General features: G+C 39.8%; 1 long non-coding RNA gene across 1 annotated transcript; it reads right to left on the bottom strand.

Annotated features, from left to right (window-relative positions):
* Positions 1–484: 484 nt before the first annotated feature.
* Positions 485–951, bottom strand: LOC110674408. Its single transcript, XR_002498835.1, has 2 exons — positions 763–951; positions 485–696 (listed from the first exon to the last, which is right to left on the bottom strand). It is a non-coding gene; the product is annotated as an uncharacterized LOC110674408 (long non-coding RNA).
* Positions 952–8,829: the final 7,878 nt, after the last annotated feature.

The raw sequence follows: 8,829 nt of genomic DNA, 5'->3' as shown, positions 1-8,829 counted from the left end.
GACATCAGCAGACAAATTACGTGTTTGTCTGTTTACATTTATGCGCTGATCAATCCTCTATCGATTCACACCGACAGATATGCAAAAATATTTTTGGAAACGTTTTAACAACGCTGCGAACATCTCTTGTCAGTGTGACTATGGACCGATGCACGAGTTCACTTATTTGACGTTTGAGCGGTGCCGAATAGACCATTTCCGTGATTTTTTTTTATTGGCTTATACACTGTAAGGTCAAAGTACCCTTTAAAGGGTAAAAAAGTACCCTCTTTGAGAGAAACTAGTTTAACTCATAAAAAGAGTAAAGGGCCCGTACTCATTAAAGAGTAAACGGCTTGTACGTCAAACCAACGAGTAAATTTTACCCACTTTCTGAAATACATCATTTTGAAAAGTGGGTAAAATTTACTCTATTTTTTATGCAATTTCTGAATTAAATTTCAAAATAATATTCAAGATATGGTAACGGAATAAAAGATCGATCGATTGACACGTAATTTAACTTTATTCACCAATGAAAATAATAATACTCGAAACAAACACATCATCTCAGGGCGGGCGAAGATTAATGACATTGGCTGGATCCTAATGAACAACTTTTCTCCCTGGAACATCATGGCACAGTAGTTTCGTCCTTCACTCGAGTTGTTCGGGAATCAGGCGTCCGGACGTTATTTTAAGCTGATTATACGCAGCCTACAAACACACCACAAAATTAAGCTTGTTTATAACTCATTGAGAAGATAAATTTATAGTACTTACTCGTTTTTAATGTTTCGCACCATCTCTTCATATAAACAGACTGCTTCAGGTCACACAGATGCCGGTTTTATCAATAATCATGCGAAAGACAATTTTCACCCATTAAAGGGTAACCTCAGCATACTTGTAAATGGGCACATATTACCCTTTATTGAAAATTTTGAATTACCCATTATTTTGACAGCTACATATATCAGAAAAAAATGGGCATTTTTTACTCTTTAAAGGGTAATGGCGAGTTTACAGTGTATGCTTTCTGTCAATTTACTGAACAAACTTTCCTAAAGAACCGATATGTTTTGGAGCTTTTAACTATTAGAAAACGATGAAAAACTTGCGGCACGTTAGTTCACCCCTCGGTCCCCTACAATTTGTTTCACCTCGAAAAAATGCAGACCCCTTTTTCCCCTATGGTTTTGCCACCACGTTGTGGTGAATTTAAGATCAGCTGGCATGACCAGATGATTTTTGTTTATGTTTTCATTCATTATAATGGGCTCCGCTGGTTTCGCTCCCTCCTTCCTTCACGGTTCCTGAAGTCTCCGTAATCACTGCGGAAACCACCTTCACCGCTTCGGCCGGCTATGACCGCACCGGGCGAACACTACACGGTTCTGAAACGCAAGGATTGTAGTCGATAGATGCCTGATCTCTGTGTTTTGTGCCGACGAGGATTGAATAAGCCGGAAGATTCCCGCTAGAGGCAGGAAAATTTCATTGCGCGGCTGTTGCTGCCTCAAGACGGAAATCTTCCGGATCAACAGCCAACAGATAGATTTAGGCATTTGTCGGCATGAATGATAAAATATAGCCTCTAATAGAACTACCGGTCCCGTAAGTTTTGGGTGTATGAGAGATTTGTTGTTGGCGGGTGGTTTTGAATTTTGAATATGTGGAGGAAAATACATTTTCCTAAAGGAAGACCTGAATCGGGTTGGGGTTGAAACTGTAATTCAGAACGGCTTGCGCAAGTTCCAACCTGGTTCAAAAACGTTTGCTTGAGTAATTTTAGTTTAGTTTCGTTGGCACTCCTGTTTGGGGCGCCCTGACCGGGATCACGGTCAGTTTGAGCGCGCACCTGATTTGACGTTTCCAAATGTAAACAAGCACCCAATGCAGGGGTGGAATCGAAAAACTGTTGCAAAATCACCACGCTGATACCCATAGGGTTGAACAAACTGTGCCGCATCTCGAATTATTTTTCAAAATGTGGTGAGTATCCAAAAAATTTCAAAAATTTGTAAGAAAATCAGGAGTGCATATAAACAAAATCTGAAAGCGTTAATATTCATTAAAAATGATTGTCTTTCGAAGAAGAATACAAAAACTGGGGGTTAGATCTGACGGAAATGGTCTATTCACTAGTTTCCATGGTGACATAAATAACACGGCGCCGCTAAAACGTCAAATAATGAACTCGTGCATCGGTCCATTGTCGGCAGCTTCATTCTTTTCGGCAACATTCCCATAAAGGCTCCCCCAAATCTACGCGACTTTTAACGGCGACAGCGAAAAAATTGTCGCGATTTCGTTGTTGTGTCGCTGCAAGCACTCTTCTATGAAACCATCTTGACTAACATGACGCGAATCGCTGCGAAATCGCGTCGCTGTGGCTTAGATGCGCTTATCAAACAGTGCATGCAGCCAGTGCTGTAAAACGGTGAACAGTCTGTTCATGCACACCAGAAAAATGCTACCGCATCGGTGGTTCATTTTGTGAGATTGCGTTCTTGCTTTCTTTGCTCACGATCGCCCGAACACAATATGGACCGATGCACGAGTTCACTATCTGACGTTTGAGCGGTGCCGTGTTATTTACGTGACCATGGCAACGAGTGAATTGGGCACCGCCTAAACGTCAAAATAGTGAACTCGTGCATGGGTTCATACTGTAAAGGGCATCGCATCATTTTATTTTGACATGCAATCACGCCAGTGATGCCACATACACAGATTTATCTGTAATTACACAGATTTTTTCCTGTTCTTGCCTACAGATATCTGTGATCACAGATCACAGATTTTTTAGATGAAAAAGATTTTTAAGATTTTAACATATTTCACGAGTTAAGGACACAGTTTTGGAAGATTTAAATCAGAAATGCTATTAGTTTTCCTAAAAACTTAAGTATTTTAATTTTTAGAAACAGTTATGCATCTCAATTTCACATCTAGAAGAATAAGTTCAAATTAAAAATTGTTGACATGCCAAAAACAGCCGAAATACGTTTGCGAAGGTTCTTTTTGATCAAAAAACATTAAAAATTTGATTTTTTTTGCACCACAGATATTTACCAAGATTTTTGGAGCTTGACTTAAGATAAAAAAGATTTTTTCAGCCAAAACCACAGATGGGAATTGGAAAAAATGTGGCAACACTGAATCACGCGTCCGATTCCCTGTGATATTTCTTCACTAACACCACATATCGGTCAATTTTCTCAATACTGTCGTACATTAGTTTGTAATCTATCTATTATAATCATAATTCATCCAATTATCCACAAAAATAGCTATGAACGGAAAAAAGAACGGCTGTGAGCAGACTCTGCTCACCCAGCAACCACGCTCTTTTTACATTTGTTTTGTTCTGGTTCTCCGATGCAAAAATCTGTGACCAAATCGGTCGCTGTTGGTTCGTGAGCGTGGATCTAGTGTTCGTTTTCCGAAACCTCCCGCTGGCCGCTAACCAGAAGAAAGATTTTTTTAGAGTTTTGTTTTCAATCATGATAACTGGAACTTACAGCTTTATATACCCATGCGTCTACAATCGTTGCCATTTTAAACGATGTGCTGCATCCACTTTCTATTTAGAAGCTGATCAAAGTTCATCAAATAACATTTTAAGTACAAGACGGTTGGAAACTGAAAACCGATCAGTGGATTTCCAAACAGTTTTTTTTCTGTTAGTTGGAACGCGTTGATCCACGTTCGTCCCACGTGTAGAAATATAATTGTACGCATTCAAATCTTAAATGTGTGACAATGGTATTACACTGCAGAGCATGTGGATAATATATGAAGAGGCAGTACATTTTATTGGAAGCTAATAGTATTTAAATGTTGCACATAGATCAAAGTTAGAGACCCTAGAAGACGTTCTATCTGATCTTCGCACATAAAATATAATGGAGATTTAATCTCAGTGTAGCTTAATATTGGTTCATTTTGCGTAAACGACATGATTCTTTCCACCACTGCATGCAGCGAAACATCAGCGAAATCGCGACGATTTTTTGTCGCTGTCACCGTAAAAAGTCGCTTAGATCTGGGGGAGCCTTAACCGCCTTAACAGCTGCAGGCGAATCTGTTCGGCAGCTCCATATCGGCCGCATTTTGAGTCGTGTTTATTTGAATTGATGACATCTCTGGCGAAATTGTTTGTTCTGTCTCGGAAATCTCGTCAGCGGGAAGTTGACAGAACAAACAATCATCTGAATGTTTTCATTGGTGTGTTTTGGTAGCAAAATACTGTGTTTATGGCGTTTGAAATTTGGTTGCCGATAATAGTCGCATGGTGCCGAAGCCGTAAGCCTCCCTACATGTAGGTTTACAAAGTGACGAAATATTGAATGCCGAGCAAACACTCTGGATAGAAGGGGCGATCCATTAATTACGTAAGACAATTTTTCTGGGTTTTTCAACCCCCCCTCCCCCCATGGTAAGATTTTTTGTATGAAAATTAAAAATAAATTGTATGGCGCGTAAGAAATCTGAAACCCCCCCCTCCCCCCATAAACCCTTACATAATTAATGGACAGCCCCGAAGCTCAAGCGCAAGCATTCCCGAACGAATTTTTGAAACTGACAAGAGAAGGTGAATATTGTAATATCTTCTTCTTCTTCTTGGCATTACGTCCTCATCGCCATCCCAAAAGCCATACGAGTAGGAGAAGAGCTAATGATCAGCATAGTCGACGCAACGGATGGTGGTGGCTAGAGGTGGAAGAAGAGGGCCCCGATGCGCGAAGAAAAGACAGGTTAGAGATTAGAAAGCAGGAAAACTATGGAAACAAAGGTCGGAAAAGTCCGGAAAAATGTAGTTTGTGTCGAAACAAGTTTGACTTGAATTTTTCTGTATGACAATGCGATCATTGCCTGCCTTGCGGAAGACTGTAATGAATAAGCAACCCTGGAGGTTATGTTTCAGGGAGTCTCAGAAAGGCTCCTCTCTGAGCTAGCGACAGTTACATTATCATCAACGTTTTTACACGCTAACAACCAGACCGTCTGCAATGAGATCAGACAACGATACTATATCCCGAAGTTGCGCAGGCTAATGAAGTCAGTTTCCAGAAACTGTCAGGCTTGTAAAGTCAACAAGTCCGTTCCTAAGCCATCGATCATGGCGCCGTTGCCTAAAATACGTCTAACTCCATTTCTTCGGACCATTTGATATGCAGGCGTGGACTACTTTTGACCACTACAAATGAAGGTAGGAAGAGGATGTGTGGCCAAAAGTTATGTGGCACTCTTTACATGTCTCACCGTCAGAGCTGTACATCTCGAGCTAACCTGTCTGTCTACACAATCTTGTATCATGGCCATTCGGCGATTCCTGGCAAAACGAGGTGCTATCAAAGAAGTGTTTATAGACAACGGTACAAATTTCCATGAAGCTGGTCTACGACTACGTGAAGAGCAGAAGATGCTACAAAAACTAAGTGAACTGTACACAACGACATTCACCAACGACCACTCTACAATGTCCCAGCTGCCCTCCTCATGGGGGGACCCTGGGAACGCATGTTCCGCGCGGTAAAGACAGCGATGAATGCGATCTCCGAATATCCAAGGTACACAAACAATAAGGTCTAAGAAACCGTAGTGTTGAAAGCTGAAAGCGTGGTGATTTCCCGACCACTCACTTACGTACCAATTCACTGCAGTGGAAGGGATCAATCAAGAATCATTAACCCCGAATCATTTCCAGCTCTATGGGTCAAGTGGGATTAAGAATCCAGCAGGTGCATCCATAGATGCACGAGATGGTCTGTCTTCGTCATAACTGGGCCATTGTGCAAGACATGATCAACGGCTTCTTGCGCAGATGGGTTTTAGAATACTTGCCCACAGTGTTGACCAGACTCATTTCCCCGAAATTCGAATTGTGAAGCCATGAACTGTTATAACTGTGCGTTGTATTCCTGAGATGGAGGGGGAGGTGGTTGGGCTTGAGTGTTGCACATGGGATCCGACAGTTTCGATCTCGGTGGGCCGCAATTCAAGTTTCGGTGAAATGATTCGCACTCACTCACTCACTCACTCATTTCATTTCACCGAAACTTGAATTGTGGCTCTCTGGGATCAAAATTGATCGATTTTGTGTGCAGTACTCAAGCTTAACCATCTGCTTTTCTATCTTAGGAGGATAGAGCATGGTTGTAGTAGTTTGTGGCTTCGTAGTTCGGAAAATGTTATTTTCGGGGAAATGAGTCTGAGCAACACTGCTTGCCCATGCTGACGCGTAGAACAAAATACAGTTAACTCTCTCTTACTCGATATTCGGTATCTCGATATCGAGTTGGAGAGCCATAGTAAAAGTTGGTTTTCATGGCTACCTCAATGGTGAATTGAGTTTATAGAGTTTATTTTTTATAATTATTCCTATGTTCATAGTAGCTAAATTGCGATCGGTGTCAGAAAACACCAAGAATTTTATAACCGCCAGGGATTGAGAAAATTTAGAGAATCTCTCACGTATCGCTCTCAGTAACTATCATAATATGCAGCACATTATGATAGACTGTTTATCGTATACTGCTACAACTTTGATCAGATTGGTTGGATAGCAGTTCATGGTAAAACCCCTCTAAACAAGCTCTAAACCTGGGTAACACTATTGCTATCGGAAGTTCGGGTTTTTTTACTGTGTCTGTAAAGTAAAATTCCTACCCCCAACGGTAAACAAACGAGAAAAATGGATTTTATTATAGCTCTCTCTCTTTGGGGCTCTTGTTCGCTGCTTTTATAAATATATAAATTTATCAGACTTGTTATAACTTGCGATACATTGCCGATCGTGGACCACAACAGATGGGATGTTTTTCTTCGCTAACTTCGATCGAAAATCAAATGAGAGGGTATTCTGCAATGCCTGATAACCTATAATAGTGGATACTTAAAAACTTTGAAGCTGTCGAACAGAAGCTAACAAAACGGTGCCGTCATATTCCGCAACATATTCCAAATATATACTCCAAATATATGTTATTTGAATATTTTGTAATATATTATTCGATTAATAATTAATTTATTAATATTAATATTTGATAATATTATTTATTTATATTATTTGAATATTTCAAAATATGTTTGCTAGTAAACTATCATAACAGACGTAACAGCTAGAACAATTATCAATTCAAAACATAGTCACGTGAACATTTACGCCCAATGCTAAAAATACTTCATTTGGTCAACCGTGAACTAGGTGAGCAAACGTCAAACTTGAATAAAAGTGAAGCGAGCGCCACAAGTGGCCCGTCGGCCAACTACCAAATATTAGAATTGGGCGCTATTCTGCTGTACGATGAAAATAATTAGAGTGTTGCGTCTGTTTGTCTGTGCTATCATTAAACTTGCCAGTTTGCACGATATATGTACGGAATGTCACGTTCATCACTCCGCTACATCAAATAGAACTGACCAACAAAGAAAGCAAAACATAATTTCTATCCAACCGATGCTGGTAGCACAGACGAACAGACGTCACACACTCATCGATGTCCATCGACCAACTTTTCAACGGTCAAAATATATCGTAGGTGGTCAATCCACCACCCGCAGCGCTCGCGTCGTTTCTGTTCGTGTTTGACGTTTATACACTACCGCAACCTGGGAGGGAGGAACCAATACAAAATTTCTGTACGTCATAGTGAGCTGGAATTCTGCTGTCACGAACTGTCACTGTGAGCCCAGATCTCAAACATTTGACTAACATGGAAAAAGCGCCTAACTTATTAAAACACATTTTCACATTTCATAAAAAGTGACAAAAATCGAATAAAAATCAATTCATGCACATAATGCAAGTAATGTCACGTGAGAACCTTTCAATCTGATTGAATATAAAGCATTGAAAAACGCATCGTTTTACTTTTTCCAATGAAAATGAATATTTAGTGCATAGAAAACTGTGGCCCTTTTCCCATGTTTGTCAGAAAAGATCGAAAGTACACAACAAAAGAAAACAAGCGATTTCCCCCAAGCCTGCCTTGATTGTTGTTGGCAAGCTGACACGCTTAAAAAAATAGATACTAGATAGCTTAAATACCATTCTAAACCCATATTTGGTCTATTCACTCATTCACATGCACTTTAATGTATTAAGCATTGCTTAGTATAAACGGTTTTTATATTCGTAAATGATTTTTCGAGAATTATGCATTTAATGCTTAAAGTTCTAAAATCATGCACAATGAATTAAAATGCCATTTTTCTTTAAGTTCAGTAAACAATAGCATTGAAAATGTAAGAAAAACGATTTTCGCATGCAACTTATTTATTTCCATATTAATTATATCTTGGTGAATGTGTCTCTGCAACTCATGGTTAATGCTTCTTCCAACCTGTTCCGCTTCGATCCAAATCGCAGTTGTTTCCGACTTGATTACGGCGACCAGAATGGAGCTCTTTTACAAAATAATCTGCAAAAGTTTGGATGATGACGAAACATCGATATGATTCTAATAAATGAACTGAAGGTATGGATCGTAATTCCATATTTCACCCCATTATGAGCTTGAAATCTCTTCATGCGGCAAATTTGGTGAGACAAATGTTCTTTGGGGATGGCGTCTTTGATAAGAGCTGAGTGCTGATCCGCTGCGAGCATTTATTTTCTCCACATTCTGGTTTTTCTTAATGGGCTTCACTTGCGACATAGAATGCTTTGAACACTCGAATGTAAAATAAACTGCTTGAACTCGTATTTTTCGAGGATATACTTAGGAACACGATGCGATTCTGATTCCGAACCGAACAAAATGAAATTAAATTTTGAAAAGTCCCAAGGGTAGCATGTTTCACTACATAAGCACGACAAAAAATAAATCACGGATAAGC

Source organism: Aedes aegypti, chromosome 1, assembly GCF_002204515.2.
Source record: "Aedes aegypti strain LVP_AGWG chromosome 1, AaegL5.0 Primary Assembly, whole genome shotgun sequence".
NCBI lineage: Eukaryota > Metazoa > Arthropoda > Insecta > Diptera > Culicidae > Aedes > Aedes aegypti.
This window is presented reverse-complemented; position numbering and strand designations above follow the sequence as displayed.